General features: G+C 41.8%; 1 pseudogene; it reads left to right on the top strand.

Moving 5' to 3' along the window:
* LOC135097554 (F-box-like/WD repeat-containing protein ebi) overlaps nt 1-23,622 on the top strand; it is a 45,561-nt pseudogene that overhangs the window by 19,083 nt on the left and 2,856 nt on the right.

The raw sequence follows: 23,622 nt of genomic DNA, 5'->3' as shown, positions 1-23,622 counted from the left end.
AATTTTGCCATGAAAGAAATATTGTCACAAGTAGGTAAGCTGAAATTCATCTAATGGCCATTATATGTAATTTCTTTCCAACTGCTTACTATATCAGATATAAAACAGCATTATAAGAAGCCTACCAGGCCTATTCCTGTGAATGCCTATCTGGTAGATTCTATATCTGATATAAAATATTATTACTAGCCTTACTTTTAAACTTACTGTAAATACTATGAAGTGTTTGAGAAGGTTACTGAGGTTACTGCCATGGAAATTGTCAAGTATAATGTCATACTTTAATCTGTGTAAAGGGCAAGGAAAATACAGAAAGCCCACATACATTATGTGAGGTGGCTGAGCATTGTGTACCCCTGATGGTGGCTTATATCTCTGGTAACCTTTATGACCAGAGGAAGGAGGAGGGTTGGTAGACTGTTGTGGGCTTGTAGTGGTCTCCTCAGTGTTGCTTCCTCCTGTTTTTTTGTACTCTATTTTTTTTTTAGAAATTTTGTTAAGAGTGCTTTCATATGGTTGATCTGTCCATCTGTTTATTTTAACAATTTATTTTTTCTGTCTTTCCATCTGTTTCTGTTTCTCCCTATCTGTCTTTCTGTCTGCTTCTAAATATCTGCCTACCTGTACTACTAAAAAGATAAGAAAAAAAAATGTTGAATGTCAATATTGCATGCTTTTTCAAAACACTGAAGAATAGCCAATATCTTAATAGATATAAAATAATTTTCCCTACATAAGGCTCTATAAGAAACAATGGCAGCTACTCTTTATTCATTCCTTGAGTTGCTTTTCCCCAGTGGCCATAGAGCTACAGCACGGAGGTGGAGGTGATGCTGTAGAAGTGAGCTGAATGTGGTGTGTAACATTGGCTTAGAGGTGATCAGCCTTTGGAGAGGGGCCGTAGCTGCCTCCCATATAGGGACTAATCGAGTTCTGGGGAGGCGGGTCTGGCTGGCCTCTGTGAGACAATTGGACAGTTGGAGATTATGGTGGGAGATGCCTGGATGTGCCCTATAGATGTTTGTATGGTTGCCTCCCTCCAAGGGTCCCTTAAAGTTGTGTACACTCTGTAGGAGGTATTTCTTACCTTATCGAATTATGAAAATTTGCTTTCATTAATCTCACCTGTCAAAGTCACTGCTATGGAATGTCTGCCACTACACTGAACAATGTGGGCCGGGCTGCCACATGTATGATGATTTTTGTCCTGCCCTAAATTTAAGATCCGGACTTAGAGAAATGTTTAAGTGAAACTTTGAGCCAGAAACTGAAAGAGAATGAAAGGTGATGAAAAATATCAACTGCTTAGTAGAGTTTGAAGGAAAAAATGATACAGTAAAATCCCTCTTATCCGGCATCAATGGGACCGCTGACATGCCGGATACTTGAATAGAAGTGAAATTATGCCCACAATCACCACCCTACACTCACGCATCTTACCATAACAAAGATCAGCTGATCGCTGTGCCGCGCGTCGCCGCCCGTGCTGCCACCTCACACTCACCAGCACAGTTGTAGCATTGGGCCTGTAATTGTGACTCCTTCTGATCTTTTCAAGCTGAACCACTCGTATAACACTTTGTCCATCATTTCATTATGATGATACTGCAGTGTGTGATGATTTTCCACTGCCTTTGGGGTGTCGGTGACTTTCATGTAATCCCGCAACTTTTTCGTTTGGGATTTAATGTCATAAATAGTTGATGAGCCCACACCATATTCTGCCATTGGTTGCTGTCTGCTTTCACCTCTCTCTAATCATCGACAAATTTCTACCTTCTGCTTAAGTGTAAGCACAACACGCTTCCTCTTTTCTACAACTTTAGGTATGATGAAGGCGTCAGGTGATAAACAGTGCACATGCGGGACTGAGTCACTGAGTAAACACAGTGCAGTGGACCACAGGTGGTGCGAAGCAGTGTGCTCTGGTGGCGAGGGGACAAAGTATGCCTCACGCGGGAATTTTAATCAATTTTATGAGTACACATTGATTTTTTTTATAGATTTTAAGGCTCGGGGAAAAATGTGCCGGATACTTGAAGCTGCCGGATACTTGAATGCCTGATGAGAGGGATTTTACTGTATTAGGGGTTGGCCTGGTGGCGCCCATGCTGGGAGGGGGTGCATTTTGGGCATCGCAGCGGGATATTGGCAGCAGCATTATGTGATGGGATATCCTGCTGGCGTTAGTCAACCCTTGCGAATCCAACCCTTCGTGGTATTCCTTCTCCCCCCTCATTAGGTCTCCTCCTGTTCCCCCCCATGAAAGTGTAGTGGCCCCCAGGCTTGGAGGAGTGCCTTTGTTACACCATTTGGCCAAGTTTCCTGTTGGGTGCACAGCCATATTGGTAGGTTGGCTGATCAGGCACCACCTGTCTGGTGTGAGGCTCTGCCCCTCCTCCCCATGTGTAGTTGCAATGGTGGTTGTGACAGCGGTGGTAGTGGTGGTAACACAGTGGTCATATAGTGGTGCTCGCATGGCGTTTGGTGGCTCAAGAACTGTGAGATAGTGATCTGTGTAATACTCCAGCAAGTTTCTTGTTATAATCTTGTAATCAAAGGGCTTTTCACAACACAGTGAAGTGAATAGATGAGTACCCTGTTGTGGTTACATTAGCAACTTTTTGTATGTGTCATTGTATAAAGGACTGTGCCAGTAGTCAGTAACCTTGAAATGTTATTGAGGAATCTGCTGCACACACATTGTTATGACTTATGACTGAGTAAGTATTTAATGGTATAGTGATAGCATGGTTTCTTATCTTCACAAGACACACATGTGAGGTGGTGTACTCTTGGCAGCAGTGCAGCAACACACAGGACAAGAGATTTTTGGGAAAATGTTATGTCTTGTGTAGCTGTGGTGTAGCACTTTGAGAGTTGGCTTATATCAAGACTGAAGGATATTATTTTATCCCTGCTAGTACAGTAGTGTGCTACAGTATTTTGTGCAATAATTGCCAATGGCTGTTATATATCTAGACCACGGTGATCTGTAGCTCAGTGAAGGCTTATTGATTTGAGCTTTTCTTTTCCAAGTAAGAAAAATATTTAGGCTTGGTGGTGGCCATAGAGTGGAATCATTAATCATAATGGGATCATTGAAGGAGTGGGGACAGAGGGCAGGTACACCTGGGTGGCAGGAGGCTCACTAATGCTTCCTGGCCAGGCAGGAGGCCTCCCTCCACCCACCATCAAGGATCACAAATTACTAGAGGTACTGGTAACACTGAGGAACAGTTATGAGTCCTGAGAAATTACTGCTGTGATGAAAATATAGGGTGTGTACTGCTTTACATAATGTGTAGTGTGTGTGTGTGTGTGTGTGTGTGTGTGTGTATAGACACATTTTGTTTATATTTTCAATGATGAAGATTGTGAGTGTTTTGGTTGAGGTTTCATGGATGACTATAATTGCTCTGAACATGAAGGGAACATTATATCCTTTATGTAGTTGTAATGGTTGCCATGTGATATATGTTTTTACAGTTTATTTCTATACATAAACCATGTATGCTTTCTTTTTAGTATATATACATAACATATTTAAGCATTAACTGTTGTTGAAAACCAGGCAAGCTATATTCATCATTTATTCATGAATAGTTCTTATTGTAAGATTTTTAAAGCATATTTGGATCAAATTTTATCATAAGAGCTTTAATGTTTTAGGCACCAATATGTTATTGTTTATCTGATGACCCCCACAAGTTGGTGATGAGAAAAACAAACCACAGCATCATAGGTTGTAGCTTTGTACATCAAATTTGTTACAAGAATAACAGAAAGAGTGTTGACAGTATTTGTGTAATTACTGTTCATCCTTTGCTTGCAGGTGAGCATTTACTGTCTCCTAAGAAAAACATCAGCGGAGGAGACGTGACCCTTGACTCTGTGTCTCCTCTTAACTCTCTGTCCTTCACCCTCAATGAGACAGTACCAGACTTCAATCTTGACTTCAACCTTGATGAAGCCTTGAAATTTGTTGGACTTTTTTTTTTTTTTTTCATGTAGGAAGGATACTGGCCAAGGGCAACAAAAATCTAATAAAAAAAAATGCCCACTGAAATGCCAGTCCCTAAAAGGGTCAAAGCAGTGGTCAAAAATTGGTGGATAAGTGTCTTGAAACCTCCCTCTTGAAGGAATTCAAGTCATAGGAAGGTGGAAATACAGAAGCAGGCAAGGAGTTCCAGAGTTTACCAGAGAAAGGGATGAATGATTGAGAATACTGGTTAACTCTTGCGTTAGAGAGGTGGACAGAATAGGAGTGAGAGAAAGAAGAAAGTCTTGTGCAGTGAGGCCGCGGAAGGAGGGGAGGCATGCAGTTAGCAAGATCAGAAGAGCAGTTAGCATGAAAATAGAGGTAGAAGACAGCTAGAGATGCAACATTGCGGCGGTGAGAGAGAGGCTGAAGACAGTCAGTTAGAGGAGAGGAGTTGATGAGACGAAAAGCTTTTGATTCCACCCTGTCTAGAACAGCAGTATGAGTGGAACCCCCCCAGACACGTGAAGCATACTCCATACATGGACGGATAAGGCCCTTGTACAGAGTTAGCAGCTGGGGGGGTGAGAAAAACTGGTGGAGACGTCTCAGAACACCTAACTTCATAGAAGCTGTTTTAGCTAGAGATGAGATGTGAAGTTTCCAGTTCAGATTATAAGTAAAGGACAGACCGAGGATGTTCAGTGTAGAAGAGGGGGACAGTTGAGTGTCATTGAAGAAGAGGGGATAGTTGTCTGGAAGATTGTGTCGAGTTGATAGATGGAGGAATTGAGTTTTTGAGGCATTGAACAATACCAAGTTTGCTCTGCCCCAATCAGAAATTTTAGAAAGATCAGAAGTCAGGCGTTCTGTGGCTTCCCTGCGTGATATGTTTACCTCCTGAAGGGTTGGACGTCTATGAAAAGACGTGGAAAAGTGCAGGGTGGTATCATCAGCATAGGAGTGGATAGGACAAGAAGTTTGGTTTAGAAGATCATTAATGAATAATAAGAAGAGAGTGGGTGACAGGACAGAACCCTGAGGAACACCACTGTTAATAGATTTAGGAGAAGAACAGTGACCGTCTACCACAGCAGCAATAGAACGGTCAGAAAGGAAACTTGAGATGAAGTTACAGAGAGAAGGATAGAAACCGTAGGAGAGTAGTTTGGAAATCAAAGCTTTGTGCCAGACTCTATCAAAGGCTTTTGATATGTCCAAGGCAACAGCAAAAGTTTCACCAAAGTCTCTAAAAGAGGATGACCAAGACTCAGTAAGGAAAGCCAGAAGATCACCAGTAGAGCGGCCTTGACGGAACCCATACTGGCGATCAGATAGAAGGTTGTGAAGTGATAGATGTTTAAGAATCTTCCTGTTGAGGATAGATTCAAAAACTTTAGATAAGCAGGAAATTAAAGCAATAGGACGGTAGTTTGAGGGATTAGAGCGGTCACCCTTTTTAGGAACAGGTTGAATGTAGGCAAACTTCCAGCAAGAAGGAAAGGTAGATGTTGACAGACAGAGCTGAAAGAGTTTGACTAGGCAAGGTGCAAGCACGGAGGCACAGTTTCGGAGAACAATAGGAGGGACCCCATCAGGTCCATAAGCCTTCTGAGGGTTTAGGCCAGCGAGGGCATGGAAAACATCATTACGAAGAATTTTAATACGAGGCATGAAGTAGTCAGAGGGTGGAGGAGAGGGAGGAACAAGCCCAGAATCGTCCAAGGTAGAGTTTTTAGTAAAGGTTTGAGCAAAGAGTTCAGCTTTAGAAATAGATGTGATAGCAGTGGTTCCATCTGGTTGAAGTAGAGGAGGGAAAGAAGAAGAAGCAAAGTTATTGGAGATATTTTTGGCTAGATGCCAGAAATCACGAGGGGAGTTAGATCTTGAAAGGTTTAGACATTTTCTGTTAATGAAGGAGTTTTTGGCTAGTTGGAGAACAGACTTGGCATGGTTCTGGGCAGAAATATAAAGTGCATGAGATTCTGGTGAAGGAAGGCTTAAGTACCTTTTGTGGGCCACCTCTCTATCATGTATAGCACGAGAACAAGCTGTGTTAAACCAAGGTTTAGAAGGTTTAGGACAAGAAAAAGAGTGAGGAATGTACGCCTCCATGCCAGACACTATCACCTCTGTTATGCGCTCAGCACACAAAGACGGGTCTCTGACACGGAAGCAGTAGTCATTCCAAGGAAAATCAGCAAAATACCGCCTCAGGTCCCCCCAACTAGCAGAGGCAAAACGCCAGAGGCACCTTCGCTTAGGGGGATCCTGAGGAGGGATTGGAGTGATAGGACAAGATAAAGATATGAGATTGTGATCGGAGGAGCCCAACGGAGAAGAAAGGGTGACAGCATAAGCAGAAGGATTAGAGGTCAGGAAAAGGTCAAGAATGTTGGGCGTATCTCCAAGACGGTCAGGAATACGAGTAGGGTGTTGCACCAATTGCTCTAGGTCATGGAGGATAGCAAAGTTGTAGGCTAGTTCACCAGGATGGTCAGTGAAGGGAGAGGAAAGCCAAAGCTGGTGGTGAACATTGAAGTCTCCAAGAATGGAGATCTCTGCAAAAGGGAAGAGGGTCAGAATGTGCTCCACTTTGGAAGTTAAGTAGTCAAAGAATTTCTTATAGTCAGAGGAGTTAGGAGAGAGGTATACAGCACAGATAAATTTAGTATGAGAATGACTCTGTAGTCGTAGCCAGATGGTGGAAAACTCGGAAGATTCAAGAGCGTGGGCACGAGAGCAGGTTAAGTCATTGCGCACATAAACGCAGCATCCAGCTTTGGATCGAAAATGAGGATAGAGAAAGTAGGAGGGAACAGAAAAGTTTTTCAGTGAGGAAAAGAAGATTGAAAATTAGATCTTAGACCGCGAATGTTGCAGAAGTTAATGAAGAAAAAGTTGAGGAGGGTGTCAAGACACTTAGGGTCGTCGACGGAAAGGCAGTCCGACCTGGGGACATTTATGGTCCCCTCCCCAGATGGGGACTCCGAGGCTGGTGTAGGAGTCGCCATGATTTAAAAATTTTTTGAGTGAAGGGTGTGTGTGTTATTAGGTGCTTGTAGTTTTGTGTGGAGGAAGAGAGTTGTCTTTAGAGGGCAGGCTGTGACTACCCCCTTGTGTTGTGAGACACAAAGGGAAACGTTCAGTGAGGTCACAGCTGGGTTTAATGATAAGTTCACAGCACCCCCTGAACAGTGCTTTAGACCTCACTGGGAGTAATTATCGTTTCGGCAGGTGTCTACTGCCTCCTCCTGAACTGCTCTGAGACTGGGGAAACTGTCTGGAAGGTGAGTTGTCTATTTTGCAATAGATATTACCATTAGGAGATAATAGATTACTTATTAGCCCATTGGCTATTATGACTTTGTCTTATACTGAAGGAAATTGCCTGGTTGGATGACTGGAATATACTCATTTAAAAGGATGTTAATGCACAGTCAGTGAAGAGCTTGGTCAGAAGCTATGAAAGTGTTATCTCAGTCCTCAGAGCCTGAACCCACCTCTGACAACAAGGAAAGCCCTGGTAAGGAGGAGGAGGACAGCGAGGACAGCTTAGACACCTTGAACGACACCCTGGACGATATGATCCAGGCCTCCCAGCTTCATCCTCAACACCCGCGCTCACTACAGGTAAGTGTCTGCCTCTCCTGTGCATGGTCATCCAGAATATAAGAATGGGAGGAAAGGAGACCATAAAAGACCAGCTGACCCACGCAAGGTGGCTCCTGGTCAATTCAGGGCAGTATGAGGTTCTTCCCTGTCAGAGCACCAGTGTAATGTCATTTAAAATTTTAAAAAAATTTTTCCATGGTTTATTGAAAAAGAAGGGAATTGCAATGATATTAAATACAAATATTCCAGAATAAGCATTTTCTCATGCGTTAAGCCTGCATGGCAGACTGAACCAACTTAAGGTTATTACAAAGCTAGCTCAAATAAAAAGCACAGCCATTCCATCTCAAATTTTTAACTGGTGCTTTCTTTTGGGAGAGAACACCAAGTTTTTTTTTTTTTTTTTTTTTTTTTTGTGCATTTGACCTGGCTTTATATTTGTATGACAAGACAAGAAAAGAAACAAGTAAATAAATATAGATCAACAGATGCAAACAGTATAGTAATTTTGCCATACCAGCATCAAAAGTGAATTAATATTGATGACTAGATAGATAACACACACAATAGCAGTAGCGGAGCATAGCGTGATGAGAATGTCAAGGAACAGTGCGGCATTAACCAGTGATTTACAATGGCACAGAAACACAACCACCTTGGCGGTGCGGGATATGGAGTGATGGAGTCAGACAGACGGGAGTGGTGTGCTGTCATTGTTCAGTCTGCAGTCAGGTCATTACAGCGTGAGGTGAGGCGTGGGAGAGTGGCGGGGAGAGGAGAGGAGAGGAAAGGAGGAGGGTTGTGGATTCCAGTCAAGTAATGTCTTGGTGCCGTTTCGAACATTTCCTGCATGACAAGGTGAGCTTAGCGGGTCGTGACGTGCTGGGTTCCTCACTGACTGCTGTGTGTGTGTTCTGTCAAGGTAATTCTGCCGTGTTTTTCCCCTAATTCCCTGCGATGCCCGTACAGTGAGTGAGTCAAGTCTGGGTCTCCCATAGTGTTGTTTATTATATTTATTTTCTGGAGGAATGAACGCTTTGGTTGTTATTATTATTATTGCTAGTACTTATTCTACTACTACTACTACTACTACTACTACTACTACTACTACTACTACTACTACTACTACTACTGCTAGTACTAGTACTACTACTACTACGATTACGACTACTACTGTACTGAGGGAGCTTGATAGGAGGTGTGTGTGTGTGTGTGTGTGTGTGTGTGTGTGTGTGTGTGATTCACCTACAGTCATCTGCTGGTCACCCAGCCAGCCGTTACCCTACAGAAAAAGCTCAGAGATCATAGTGATTGATCTTTGGGTAGGACACCACACACCGGGGCAGCAAGGTCACAACCCTTCGGGTTACATCCCGTATCTACTTGCTGCTAGGTGAACAGGGCCTACACATTAAGAGGCTCACCCATTTGCCTCATGTGTGTGTGTGTGTTACAGTGCTTGTGTTCACTCACTTACACAAGGCGGTTTTCTTATCAGATTTTTTTTTTTATCTTTGTAATGCTGTAATGCTTTTTAGTAGTTCTTGCATCATTCGTGCAGGACTTCTTGTGCTGCTGGTGGATTGAATTAGCAGTGTTCAGGAGACAAAACGCATACATTTATGGCAGAGTACCCAGGGAGTGTATTTCACTGCAAAGTAACATTACAGAATATGATAGACGGTTTCCTCTACAAGCAAAGTGAGAGAGAATAGCGAGTGATATATAGACAGAAAGCCACAGCTGTCATGGACGATAATTACTTAGAAATTGAGGATGGGAAGGGAGACGAAAAAGATGATGATGACAAATGAGAAGTTGGCTGGCGGCAAGATTACACTTGTTTGCTTCTTATGCCTTCAAAACAAGACAGCTAACATTTCAGACACCTGTCCGTGAAAATATAGTCTTTGTAACTAAAAATAATCCAGCAAGATATTTTTAGCATCTATATTTCATGCTCCTGAAGTTAGTGGTAGCGAAACAAGATGAGTTTGTTTCTTATGCCTTCAAAACGAGAGATACAACGTTTTAGGAAATAGCGGGTGATGGAATAATATCTTCCCTATTGAAATTGGTACTATAAAATACTTTTAGCATCTATATTTCTTGATTCTGAAGGTGATGGTAACTTATAGTAGCAAAATAAATTAACGCATTTCTGAATCATATGTGGTTTGTTGCAGTATTGCAGTACCTAAGTGAAATGACACTTTGACTACAACATGGGATAGCGAAAAAAAATGAATGGACAGACGGACGATTTTTTCCGGTCACGCGCCGAGAAACATCTACCTTATCTACTCTTGTTGGCATATTAATAGTTGCAGAATTTTCTCATGTTTATCAAGTGTTGCCCATCGAGTGTTGGTTCAGGTGCTGATAGCGGCAGTGATGATGGTGATAATGGTGATGGAAAGTGTGTTGATGGTGATGACGGTGGTGGTATGGTAACAGTGGTGATGACGGCGGAGAGACAGCGGTGTCGGCGGTGTTCAGAACAACAGTCACGCTTATCCTCGTTGTTAAGATATTTGCTTTTAGCGGCCTCATATGTCTTGATAAGCAGCAGCAGATTCCTTGGTATAGTGAGAGAGTTTAGGGAGCTGCACAACTCAGTTAAGACGCAGAATTGTATGCCACGTGCTGCTAAAGTGAAGAAAGCTGAAGATGACACTAAACTTCACTTTGTGAATCAACTAAACCTTATGACACACACTGAATTTTACAGTAAACCTTATGACAGACACATAACTACAACCAGAGCAGCAATAATGATGAGTACAACAATAATTCTAATAATAATGATAATGCATTGATAAGCTGTATACTATAATATTCTAACTCCATTTTCTCTCTCTCTCTCTCTCTCTCTCTCTCTCTCTCTCTCTCTCTCTCTCTCTCTCTTACTTAACGTAGATATCTTTCTGTAAAATGGTGTAATTGGTCAGGAGATCACGGAACTTGCTCCTTACCTGGCGTTGAAATCCCTGTAGCACATTGAGCAGTGTGGAGATAATGCAACAGAAAAGAATGGCATTAGGCTTTTGGACAATAATAATCTTTCATTAAGACATCTTTCTCCGCAGTTTTCATTCTTTGATGTTCTCAGCTTCCTGCGCTTGTGACTCTGTAATTGGTGTGCTGTGTAATATTACTGCAAGTGTCTGAAAAAAAAATAAATAACGAGTATTAGATGTATTCTGGTGTTGATTTCTGCGTCACTTAGGCAGGTAAGTGGCAGGCGTGAGGGTGGTCCTTTAAGTGGCTATTTGACCTGTGTTATTTGTTACTGCAGGTGGGCTGGAAACTTGTTGAACTTGTTGAAAATGTTGAACTGGTGGTGGTGTTGGTGGACTGAGAGGGAGGCGCCGCCACCCACACACGTGAGAGATGGCCAGGACATGGAGTGTGGGGGAGTGTGTGTGTGTATGTGGAGGATGAGGGGTGTGTGTGTGTGTGTGTGTGTGTGTAGGGCGAGGGGAAGTGTGTGAGGAGTGTGCGTGGACTGTATAGAGTTTAAGTGAAGGAAGTTGAAGATGACTAAATTCTACAGTAAACCTTATGACACACAATGTAATAGCTACAACCGGAGCAGCAATAATGAAGAAAATAATTTACAAGACGAGTGGGAGTGTGTGGAGAGTGTGGAGTGTAAGAGTGCCAGAGTGGGTGTGGCATGACCAACTTCTTGACAATGTGGATGATTTATTGAGAGAGAGAGAGAGAGAGAGAGAGAGAGAGAGAGAGAGAGAGAGAGAGAGAGAGAGAGATTATAGTATCATATCTCTCAAAGTACATTGATGTTGAAGGCAAAATTGATTCAGTTAACATAATTACCAAACGAAACAAGGAACTTTACTTTAAGACCCAGAGAGAGAGAGAGAGAGAGAGAGAGAGAGAGAGAGAGAGAGAGAGATGGTTTGGGGGAGGTGACAGAAAGGGGTGGTGTTTGGCAATAGGGAGGCTGAGACAGGGCCCCGCCAAGCCTGCCCGGTTAGGCTTACTGCTGCTCGGGGCTGTGAGCTGGTGACGGTGTGACGGTGGCGGCTCATCATTAATCACAGTCCACGGTGAATGTAGCCAATCACAGCAGAATCACGACCAATCATAAACTCGTCACGACCAATAAGGGCGGAAATTGCTGCAAAACCGGGTCCCATTGGTGGAGAGGCTGCCAGATCGCTTTCACCACCAGATTCTTTACACATTCCTCTAGACTCCGATATTCATTAAGAACATAAGAACATAAGAACATAAGAAATAAGGGAAGCTGCAAGAAGCGACCAGGCTTACACGTGGCAGTCCCTGTATGAAACACTCCTACCTATTTCCATCTGTTATCCCCATCCATACACTTGTCTAATCTTCTCTTAAAGCTCTCTAGTGTCCTGGCACTAACTACATGATTACTGAGTCCGTTCCACTCATCTACCACTCTATTTGAGAACCAATTTTTTCCTATCTCCTTCCTAAACCTAAATTTTTCAAGCTTGAACCCGTTATTTCTTGTTCTACCTTGGTTGCTGATCCTAAGAATTTTGCTTACATCTCCCTTGTTATAACCCTTATACCACTTAAAGACTTCTATCAGGTCCCCTCTTAACCTACGTCTCTCTAGAGAATGTAAATTTAACCGCTTCAACCTCGCTTCGTAAGGAATACTCCTCATCCCCTGAATCCTTTTAGTCATTCTCCTCTGTACTGATTCTAATAGACCTATATCTTTCCTGTAATGTGGGGACCAGAACTGCACAGCGTAGTCTAGATGAGGTCTGACCAGCGCCAAGTATAACTTTAATATTACTTCCGGCCTTCTACTTTTAACACTCCTAAAAATGAATCCTAGTACCCTATTTGCCTTGTTTCTGGCTTCTATGCATTGTTTCCTTAGACGGAGTTCAGAGCTAACTATAACTCCTAAATCTTTCTCGTACCCTGTACCTACCAGAGTTTGGGTGTTTAATGTGTACCTATTGTGTGGGTTTCCTCTACCTACGCTAAGCACTTTGCATTAAAGTTTTATGATGCACCATCCATCTCTTCTTTTGTGCTTTAGGAATCACTGGGTTACTTTCTCAAGCCTCTTAGCGGCTTGGTGTAAAATGTTCACCAACTGCTTGAAAATATCGGGACTCACTCGTATGTTGCACTGTTTGTTGCCACGAGCTTGGGGAGTTTGACCTCTCGAGTGCATCGGCATTCTCAAGTCCCTTTCACACGCTGGGGGATACATTGACTCCTGGAGAGAGAAGTCAGTGCCACCACCACCATCACCACTACCCCTACTCCTACCCCTACCCCAACCACTACCACCCACCACCCACCACCACCACCACCACACTGTCCTTGCTTCCTGCTTGGTGAACAGAGCTGCAGGATGTTCCGTGAAGCATCTGCTGCCCATGGTGTATATATATATATATATATATATATATATATATATATATATATATATATATATATATATATATATATATATATATATATATATATATATATATATATATATATATATATATATATATATATATATATATATATATATATATATATATATATATATATATAGGAGGAGGAGGAGGCAGTAGACACCTGCCGAAACGATAATTACTCCCAGTGAGGTCTAAAGCACTGTTCAGGGGATGCTGTGAACTTATCATTAAACCCAGCTGTGACCTCACTGAACGTTTCCCTTTGTGTCTCACAACACAAGGGGGCAGTCACAGCCTGCCCTCTAAAGACAACTCTCTTCCTCCACACAAAACTACAAGCACCTAATAACGCACACACCCTTCACTCAAAAATTTTAAAATCATGGCGACTCCTACACCAGCCTCGGAGTCCCCATCTGGGGAGGTGACCATAAATGTCCCCAGGTCGGACTGCCTTTCTGTCGACGACCCTAAGTGTCTTGACATCCCCCTCAACTTTTTCTTCATTAACTTCTGCAACATTCGCGGTCTAAGATCTAATTTTCAATCTGTAGAACACCACCTCTCCTCTTCTAAACCTAATCTTCTTTTCCTCACTGAAACTCAGGTGTCTGAGGCAACTGACAGTAGCCCCTTTTCTGTTCCCTCCTACTTTCTCTATCCTCATTTTCGATCCAAAGCTGGATGCTGCGTTTATGTGCACAATGACTTAACCTGCTCTCGTGCCCACGCTCTTGAGTCTTCTGAGTTTTCCACCATCTGGCTACGACTACAGAGTCATTCTCATACTAAATTTATCTGTGCTATGTACCTCTCTCCTAACTCCTCTGACTATAAGAAATTCTTTGACTACTTAACTTCCAAAGTGGAGCACATTCTGACCCTCTTCCCTTTTCCAGAGATCTCCATTCTTGGAGACTTCAATGTTCACCACCAGCTTTGGCTTTCCTCTCCCTTCACTGACCATCCTGGTGAACTAGCCTACAACTTTGCTATCCTGCATGACCTAGAGCAATTGGTGCAACACCCTACTCGTATTCCTGACCGTCTTGGAGATACGCCCAACATTCTTGACCTTTTCCTGACCTCTAATCCTTCTGCTTATGCTGTCACCCTTTCTTCTCTGTTGGGCTCCTCCGATCACAATCTCATATCTTTATCTTGTCCTATCACTCCAATCCCTCCTCAGGATCCCCCTAAGTGAAGGTGCCTCTGGCGTTTTGCCTCTGCTAGTTGGGGGGACCTGAGGAGGTATTTTGCTGATTTTCCTTGGAATGACTACTGCTTCCGTATCAGAGACCCGTCTTTGTGTGCTGAGCGCATAACAGAGGTGATAGTGTCTGGCATGGAGGCGTACATTCCTCACTCTCTTTCTCGTCCTAAACCTTCTAAACCTTGGTTTAACACAGCTTGTTCTCGTGCTATACATGATAGAGAGGTGGCCCACAAAAGGTACCTAAGCCTTCCATCACCAGAATCTCATGCACTTTATATTTCTGCCCAGAACCATGCCAAGTCTGTTCTCCAACTAGCCAAAAACTCCTTTATTAACAGAAAATGTCAAAACCTTTCAAGATCTAACTCCCCTCGTGATTTCTGGCATCTAGCCAAAAATATCTCCAATAACTTTGCTTCTTTCCCTCCTCTACTTCAACCAGATGGCACCACTGCTATCACATCTATTTCTAAAGCTGAACTCTTTGCTCAAACCTTTTCTAAAAACTCTACCTTGGACGATTCTGGGCTTGTTCCTTCCTCTCCTCCGCCCTCTGACTACTTCATGCCACGTATTAAAATTCTTCGCAATGATGTTTTCCATGCCCTCGCTGGCCTAAACCCTCGGAAGGCTTATGGACCTGATGGGGTCCCTCCTATTGTTCTCCGAAACTGTGCCGCCGTGCTTGCACCTTGCCTAGTCAAACTCTTTCAGCTCTGTCTGTCAACATCTACCTTTCCTTCTTGCTGGAAGTTTGCCTACATTCAACCTGTTCCTAAAAAGGGTGACTGCTCTAATCCCTCAAACTACCGTCCTATTGCTTTGATTTCCTGCTTATCTAAAGTTTTTGAATCTATCCTCAACAGGAAGATTCTTAAACATCTATCACTTCACAACCTTCTATCTGATCGCCAGTATGGGTTCCGTCAAGGCCGCTCTACTGGTGATCTTCTGGCTTTCCTTACTGAGTCTTGGTCATCCTCTTTTAGAGACTGGTGAAACTTTTGCTGTTGCCTTGGACATATCAAAAGCCTTTGATAGAGTCTGGCACAAAGCTTTGATTTCCAAACTACCCTCCTACGGTTTCTATCCTCCTCTCTGTAACTTCACCTCAAGTTTCCTTTCTGACCGTTCTATTGCTGCTGTGGTAGACGGTCACTGTTCTTCTCCTAAATCTATTAACAGTGGTGTTCCTCAGGGTTCTGTCCTGTCACCAACTCTCTTCTTATTATTCATTAATGATCTTCTAAACCAAACTTCCTGTCCTATCCACTCCTATGCTGATGATACCACCCTGCACTTTTCCACGTCTTTTCATAGACATCCAACCCTTCAGGAGGTAAACATATCATGCAGGGAAGCCACAGAACGCCTGACTTCTGATCTTTCTAAAATTTCTGATTGGGGCAGAGCAAACTTGGTATTGTTCAATGCCTCAAAAACTCAATTCCTCCATCTATCAACTCGACACAACCTTCCAGACAACCATCCCCTCTTCTTCAATGACACTCAACTGTCCCCCTCTTCTACACTGAACATCCTCGGTCTGTCCTTTACTTATAATCTGAACTGGAAACTTCACATCTCCTCTCTAGCTAAAACAGCTTCTATGAAGTTAGGTGTTCTGAGACGTCTCCGCCAGTTTTTCTCACCCCCCAGCTGCTAACTCTGTACAAGGGCCTTATCCGTCCATGTATGGAGTATGCTTCACATGTCTGGGGGGGTTCCACTCATACTGCTCTTCTAGACAGGGTGGAATCAAAAGCTTTTCGTCTCATCAACTCCTCTCCTCTAACTGACTGTCTTCAGCCCCTCTCTCACCGCCGCAATGTTGCATATCTAGCTGTCTTCTACCACTATTTTCATGCCAACTGCTCTTCTGATCTTTGCTAACTGCATGCCTCCCCTCCTTCCGCGGCCTCGCTGCACAAGACTTTCTTCTTTCTCTCACCCCTATTCTGTCCACCTCTCTAACACAAGAGTTAACCAGGATTCTCAATCATTCATCCCTTTCTCTGGTAAACTCTGGAATTCCCTGCCTGCTTCTGTATTTTCACCTTCTTATGACTTGAATTCCTTCAAGAGGGAGGTTTCAAGACGCTTATCCACCAATTTTTGACCACTGCTTTGACCATTTTTGGGGCTGGCATTTCAGTGGGCATTTTTTTTTATTAGATTTTTGTTGCCCTTGGCCAGTATCCTTCCTACATAAAAAAAAAAAAATATATATATATATATATATATATATATATATATATATATATATGTATATATATATATATATATATATATATATATATATATATATATATATATATATATATATATATATATATATATATATATATATATTATATATATATATATATAATATATATATATATATATATATATATATATATATATATATATATATATATATATTTTTTTTTTTTTTTTTTTTTTTTTTTTTTTTTTTTTTTTTTTTTTTTTGCTTCGATGAATAGAGTGTTGGCATTTTTGAGACAACTCCCATATATCCTTGAAATCACACCTGTCTTTTTTTAATCTCTTATCACACTTTTCTTACGTAACCTTCCTACGGCAAAGGTTGGTTTGTATCGTGTAGGTGTTCAAGATAACTGCCTTATGCTTCTAAGCCGTCATGTGAGACACTTTACAGTCATTACGATAGTTTTGAAAGGCCACAAGTATGATTAGTTGTGCTTCCATGCGTTTTTTTTTTTTTTTCCACTGATAGAGCAGAATCCTTATTAAATTATAAATAGAATAATGAAAAACACACTTGCAAACACAATAACCTCCATTGTAACCAGTTAAAGTTATAGAGATAAGACGCTGAAGCATTTGAGAGATGGAGACCTTTCAGACACACACACACACACACACACACACACACACACACACACACACACACACACACACACACACACACACTGAGCAAATCACATACATGACTCCATTTTGTGTACACTTAGCTAATCTGGAAATACAGCCCATTCCAGGCTCATTCCAGTCCCTTATCTTATTACCCTGTTCCAGTTTATTCCATCATTTTTTTTTTTTTTTTTTACCTTTTTTACCTTGTTCTGCTGGGTCTGTCTGGCCTGTGTTTGGTTCTGCTGGGTCTGTCTGGCCTGTGTTTGGTTCTGCTGGGTCTGTCTGGCCTGTGTTTGGTTCTGCTGGGTCTGTCTGGCCTGTGTTTGGTTCTGCTGGGTCTGTCTGGCCTGTGTTTGGTTCTGCTGGGTCTGTCTGGCCTGTGTTTGGTTCTGCTGGGTCTGTCTGGCCTGTGTTTGGTTCTGCTGGGTCTGTCTGGCCTGTGTTTGGTTCTGCTGGGTCTGTTTGGCCTGTGTTTGGTTCTGCTGGGTCTCTGTTTAGCCTGTGTTTGGCCAAACAGGCTACCATTACTGGTACAAAGGTTACACTGGAATGAAATTAGTTGAAAAATATACTGCATAATTATTGGCAATGAAAAGATTGTGTGTTGAAAAGATAGTGATGAGGGATTCCGGGATGTGTTTCACTGTACAGAGTGGTGGCTGCCTCTAAGTGTTCGGGAGCACCTTACATGGCACCAAGAGGTAGTTAGTATATCCTCACCTTACAGAAAAAAAAAAAAAGTTCTTGACCAGACATGGGCATCATTATAAATTATTATGATTTTATTTTGATTATGGTCTGGAATACTTTTTTGATTGATTATATTATGATTAGTTTTAGCTATTTTTATTGTGGTTATTTTTTTCTTTTTGTGCATGATTAGGATTAGATTATCACATTTCTCTGTGATTATTTATAAAAAGATAATAATTAACAGTGATTAAGTACAATGCCTAAATAGGCAGCAAACTACATCTCTTAGGAGCACTGTTCCATTTTTGAGCATAGCAATATAACCGCTTAAATCACTTTCTAACTAATGGTATTAAAAACATACATTGTGTGTAAGAGGTTTTATTTGATTTTGCTATACAGTACATAATACATTACTTCTATGAATTTATTTCAGATCATGATCACAGACTATCACAGCAATAAGGAAAACAAAGTATTTCTCTTTGAAAAATATAGAACTTGTTATACACATGATTTCTTATAGGCTAGGTTATTTCTCATGTAATGTCTTCTTTACTATATGTTGATTGCACTTGATAAACATCAACTCCTAAAAGCGAACATCGGTCATTCTGCATCGTTCAGGACAAAAGACTTTCCCAGCAATGGAGAAAAGTGTTTTTGATCTGGAGCCGATGAAGCTGGGATGCACAGATATTGGAGCCAGTATAGTTAGTTGAGGCAGTGTTGACTGATTCTGTTCTCAGAAGAGAAGGGGATCACTGTCATCCTCTGTTCTTGGTTGACTCAGGTTGGATTCTACTTGTGATACAGTTGATGTTAATATACAGTGGGAAGAGCTCGTTGATGCTGATGGTGTCATGAATCTGAACACCTTGCACTTCTTTGTAGGGGCCTCCTTATTTTCTTGAAGGGAACCGTTTTCTTCAGTGGTAGTAGGCATAATTTCATCTACTGTAGACTTCAGTAGGGATTTCATGAACATGACTTATGGTAAGCTCCAGTCCATCTTAAAGCATGGATCTAGGAAAGAAGCCAGCCCAAACATCTCCGTGTCTTCATAGATCTTCAATCTTTTCTCGATTGAGCTTTTGAGAGTAGTAATAATCTTTGACTTGTATGTCTGTGACACTTGATCAAGCTCATCGTTCAATCCACAAATGCATGGAATTACTGTGCTTGACATTACAACATTCTCTCCCTGACACACTAGAGTTGCTACTTTAAATGGTATCAAGATGCCTGTTATTTCTTTGATGAGATTAAGTTCATATTTGGTTAGCTTTACTGAACAAGCTGGGCTGGATCAGTATTCAGAAGGGAGCGAATCATCTTGTTACTGCTATTCCATTGGATTGCGTTTTTGGCCTGAGGTCTGCTTTCACCTTTGAGAATGTCAGATGCCAGTGCAGAATAATGAATATGTGATACTAAACATTAAGCAAAGAAACCACAGTGTCAGTAGCAGTCAGTGGCAGGTTCTCCTCAACAATGCCTAAAAAAATTGTTGAATTCTCCAGGGAAGCAAGGAAACCAATTTCATTACCTCAACTCTGCCTCATAAAGTTATTGATAGAAACTCCAGTGAAGCAAGGAAACCATATTGTCAGTACCAGTCAGGCTCTTAAGGCTGAAGAACACACACACACACACACACACAAACACACACAATTGATCGTTGTCGATGTGTTCAGTGTGTGGCACATGGATGCGCTGGAACCAGGGCAGTGATGGCGATGAGGCTGGCAAACATGAACAGCCAGGCCAGGTACACCACACCCATCATCTGTGGGGACAACACTGCTCACACAGTGCCGTGGTCAGGACAGAGAATTCCCAGCACCAATGGGGATGAGGGTGGACATCACAATATTCTGCTTGTCGCTGGCTTAGCATAAGGGAGGAGTGATGATAAGGAGGCTGTCTTTGATTCATGCCTCTGTAGTTCATGGGTCACTCAGTATAAAGTTACATTAGCTGTGAATTTAGTTTATTTATTTATTTTTTTTTTTTATTTACTTTTTCTGTAAGAGGGCATTGTGGTCTAGGGCAACAAAGTGGTAATAAAAAAAGGCTCACTTACTCGTGCATCACTCGGTGTAAAGTTGCATTAGTAGTAGAGGATATTTCAAATGATCTGTTTAGTCTAAGGCAAGAGTGACAGTGAGGAGGAAGTGATGAATTAATGCCTCTATAGTACACAGGTCACTCAGTTGAATTAATAACAGTAGTGGTCTTAACATTATAGCAAATTTTCATTATAATTTCTTTAGCATAAGGCAAGAGTGATATTGAGAGGAAAGTGTAGTTTTTAGTAGAGGCAACATGAGGTTAAACTAGCAATAGAAGTTTTTAACCATTCATTTATAAGGCAAGGGAAGTAGTGAGAATGAAATGCAGTTTTTGTCTAATGCATTATGAGGTTACATTAATAGTAGACATTAAATAGAAATAATAATCTTGGGAGTAAAGGAAGTTCTCAGTCATTCATTTATCATTAGGCAAAGGCAGGTAGCACTAAGAAGACAATCCTGAATACCTAGTTCAGTTAACATGAGGTGACAGTTCCCCTGACAGGCACCACGGGTGAAAACATGGAGGTGGACAACAGTGTGGAGATCCCTCTCAACAAGGCTACCATCCTGCGGGGACACCAGAGTGAGGTGTTCATCTGTGCCTGGAACCCAACCACTGACCTTGCCTCAGGGTGGGTGCTCTCTCTCTCACACACACACACACACACACACACACACACACACACACACACACACACACACACACACACACACACACCACACATATAACAGGTGTGACTCTCTGGAAAACATGAACACATTGAGAAAGCACAAATTAGCAGATACGAATAGATATAGACTTGTTCATTCATTCATACACATACGTATTGCTCATGATCGTATCTTCACTCCCTTCTCTCACCCCACATCACCAATCCTTCCTCTCCACCTTGCATCCACTTTGCTCACCCCACGTTATCACTCCTTCTCCATCTCATCTCACTCCACACATTCACTCCTCGACAGGTCAGGAGACAGCATGGCCCGCATCTGAAACATGAATGACAGCACCACCTCCCTGAACCAGCTTGTTCTGCAGCACTGCATTCAGAAAGGAGGCACTGAGAGGTTCCCAGTAACAAAGATGTCACTTCCTTAGACTGGAATGTAAGAGTCTGTCCTTCTGTACTAAATTGCTAGATAATTTTGAGGTCATTTGGGGTTGGAGGTTGTTGGAAGGAGACTAGTGTGGGAAGAGTGAGTGAGATCTGAAGACAGTGTGTGGTTAGGTTAGTGGGGAGAGTGAGGAAGACATGGAGATGAAGTGTGGAGGAAGAATAGAGAAGGACGAGGATCAGAGAAGTGATTGTTTACCACTGCAAGAAGTAGGAGTGACTCGCAAGATGTCTAAACCTGTAAGGGAAAATAATGTATCTTTATCAATCAACCAGGCTGGCAATCATACTCAGTGTAGCCCAGACAGATCATCACACACACTCATACACACACACACACACACACACACACACACACACACACACACACACACACACACACACACACACACACACACACACACACACACACACACACCATGCAAGCTTTTAGACAAGGCATACCACAGAAAATGGAAAATAAGGAAACAAGATGATGATGATGTCAGGTTTTGCAAGATTTTCAGCAAATTAGAGAAGGATTGAGAAAACACTGAAGACTGGAAGTGAATGTAATCAGCCTAAAGCCCATTAACCTTGACACCACCTTTCCCCTTCCCTTGCAGTGTGACAGCACCTTGCTCATCACAGGATCTCACGACGGTTACACCAGAGTTTGGATGAAAGACGGCCGACTAGCCTCCAACTTCGGCCAGCACAAGGGTCCCGTATTTGCCCTTAAGTGGAACAAAAAGGGCAACTACTTCCTAAGTGCTGGAGTAGACAAGGTGAGGAGTGTCATGTGCTCTTGTATCTTGAGGAGTGCGAGAGGATGTGTGTGAGATTGTGTTGTGTTTTGTTCATGGGTGATGGGGGTACGTGCCAGGGGGGAGGGGGAGGGTGCAGGTGTCGTTGGGGTGTGTGGTAGTTGCTCTCTCTCTCCCCTCTCTCCTCTCTCCTGTTCCTCACTCCCCTCTTTCAGAATCCCAGTGAGTCATTACATCTTCCATTTTTCTCCTCTTTCATCCCCTTCAGGGCTTGTAGGGAGTCTAGCCTTGAGCTTCTAGTGCCCTGGTAGTCCCTGAAGGAGCGTGAGGATATGATTTCTAGTACATAAAATTATTTTTATGGTAGAATACCATTCCATCTCTCTCTCTCTCTCTCTCTCTCTCTCTCTCTCTCTCTCTCTCTCTCTCTCTCTCTCTCTCTCTCTCTCTCTCTCTCTCTCTCTCTCTCTCTCTCTCTCTCTCTCTCTCTCTTCATTATTCTTTTTTCATTCATTGTTACTTATCTTTGTTTTATATGACATGATCTTGGTGCACACAGCAGTATAGACTCTGAGAAGGTGAGTTAATGGACCAGTTAGAAAACACCGGCATATATGAGTATTGTGCACCTGATACATGGCAGGCAAAGCAAAGGAATGAAAGTTAAGTTGATGTAGACAGAGACAGATTAAAGTATACCATACAGTGCTGGTTGTAACTTAGAGTATTTAAATATGTGTCTGTGAAATATTCAGCTCATATCCCTAATTGCCACCTGCACAGGGCAACGTGAGTGCAGGCATGGGTGTTCCTGGATGCATGCCAGGTACCATGTTTGCTCCCATCCCTGTGGAAGTCATTTCATATTCACCTGAGCTTGTTGGAAGTAAGTCTTCACAACTTTTGTCCCACGTCACCTTATTGACTAAAAAAAATCTCACAAACTTTCATATGACGAACTCTTTCAAATGGGGTTTCAAGACATTTATCCTCCATTATTTGGCTTTTCTATCTGGAATTCTCTGTTGGATCTGGCATTAAGGGTTATTTTTTTATACAATATATATATATATATATATATATATATATATATATATATATATATATATATATATATATATATATATATATATATATATATATATATATATATATATATATATATATATATATATATATATATATATATATAGACACACACACACACACACACACACACACACACACACACACACACACACACACACACACACACACACACAGATGTTCCCTCATCATATGAACAAGTTTGGTTCCAGATGGTTGTTCATAATTGTTTTGTTCATAAGGAGTTATTTTGTAAATTAATTTTGGTGCATACATTGAGGTTGTGCTAAAACATCACTGTATTGTACTCACTGATAAAGATATTATGTATGTAGTAATAAAACAAATTGATAAATTGTACAAATACTAGTGTACCATGAGTGCAGGCTCTGTTTGCCATTTTTTTCTCCACAATTGTTTCTTTATTAAAACCATCTTACTTTCTATTGAGATGACTTGACACTTAGCATTTTCACATCATCACTAGCCTTATGATTGTCACCAGCCATGATCAATAATCAGAAAGTTGGAAAATATGCAAACAAATCTTGGAGCACAGTCAAACTGGTGTTAGCAGGTCAGAAGTTGAATGAGAACAACATGGTGTCTCTCTCCTTTGCTATGCATGGATAGTGCTCAAACATGGCACTAGGTGAATTTGAATCTGTGCTGGAGTGACAAACATAATTTGGACTTGTGTGGGGACTCTTGTCCCAGGGATTCTTGTTCCTATCTCCAGATGTTTTTGTAAGTTGAGGAGCATCTGTATTCATGGG

Source organism: Scylla paramamosain, unplaced genomic scaffold, assembly GCF_035594125.1.
Source record: "Scylla paramamosain isolate STU-SP2022 unplaced genomic scaffold, ASM3559412v1 Contig25, whole genome shotgun sequence".
Taxonomy (NCBI): Eukaryota; Metazoa; Arthropoda; class Malacostraca; order Decapoda; family Portunidae; genus Scylla; species Scylla paramamosain.
Note: the sequence above shows the minus strand (reverse complement) of the source record. Positions and strands in the feature narration are given on the sequence as shown.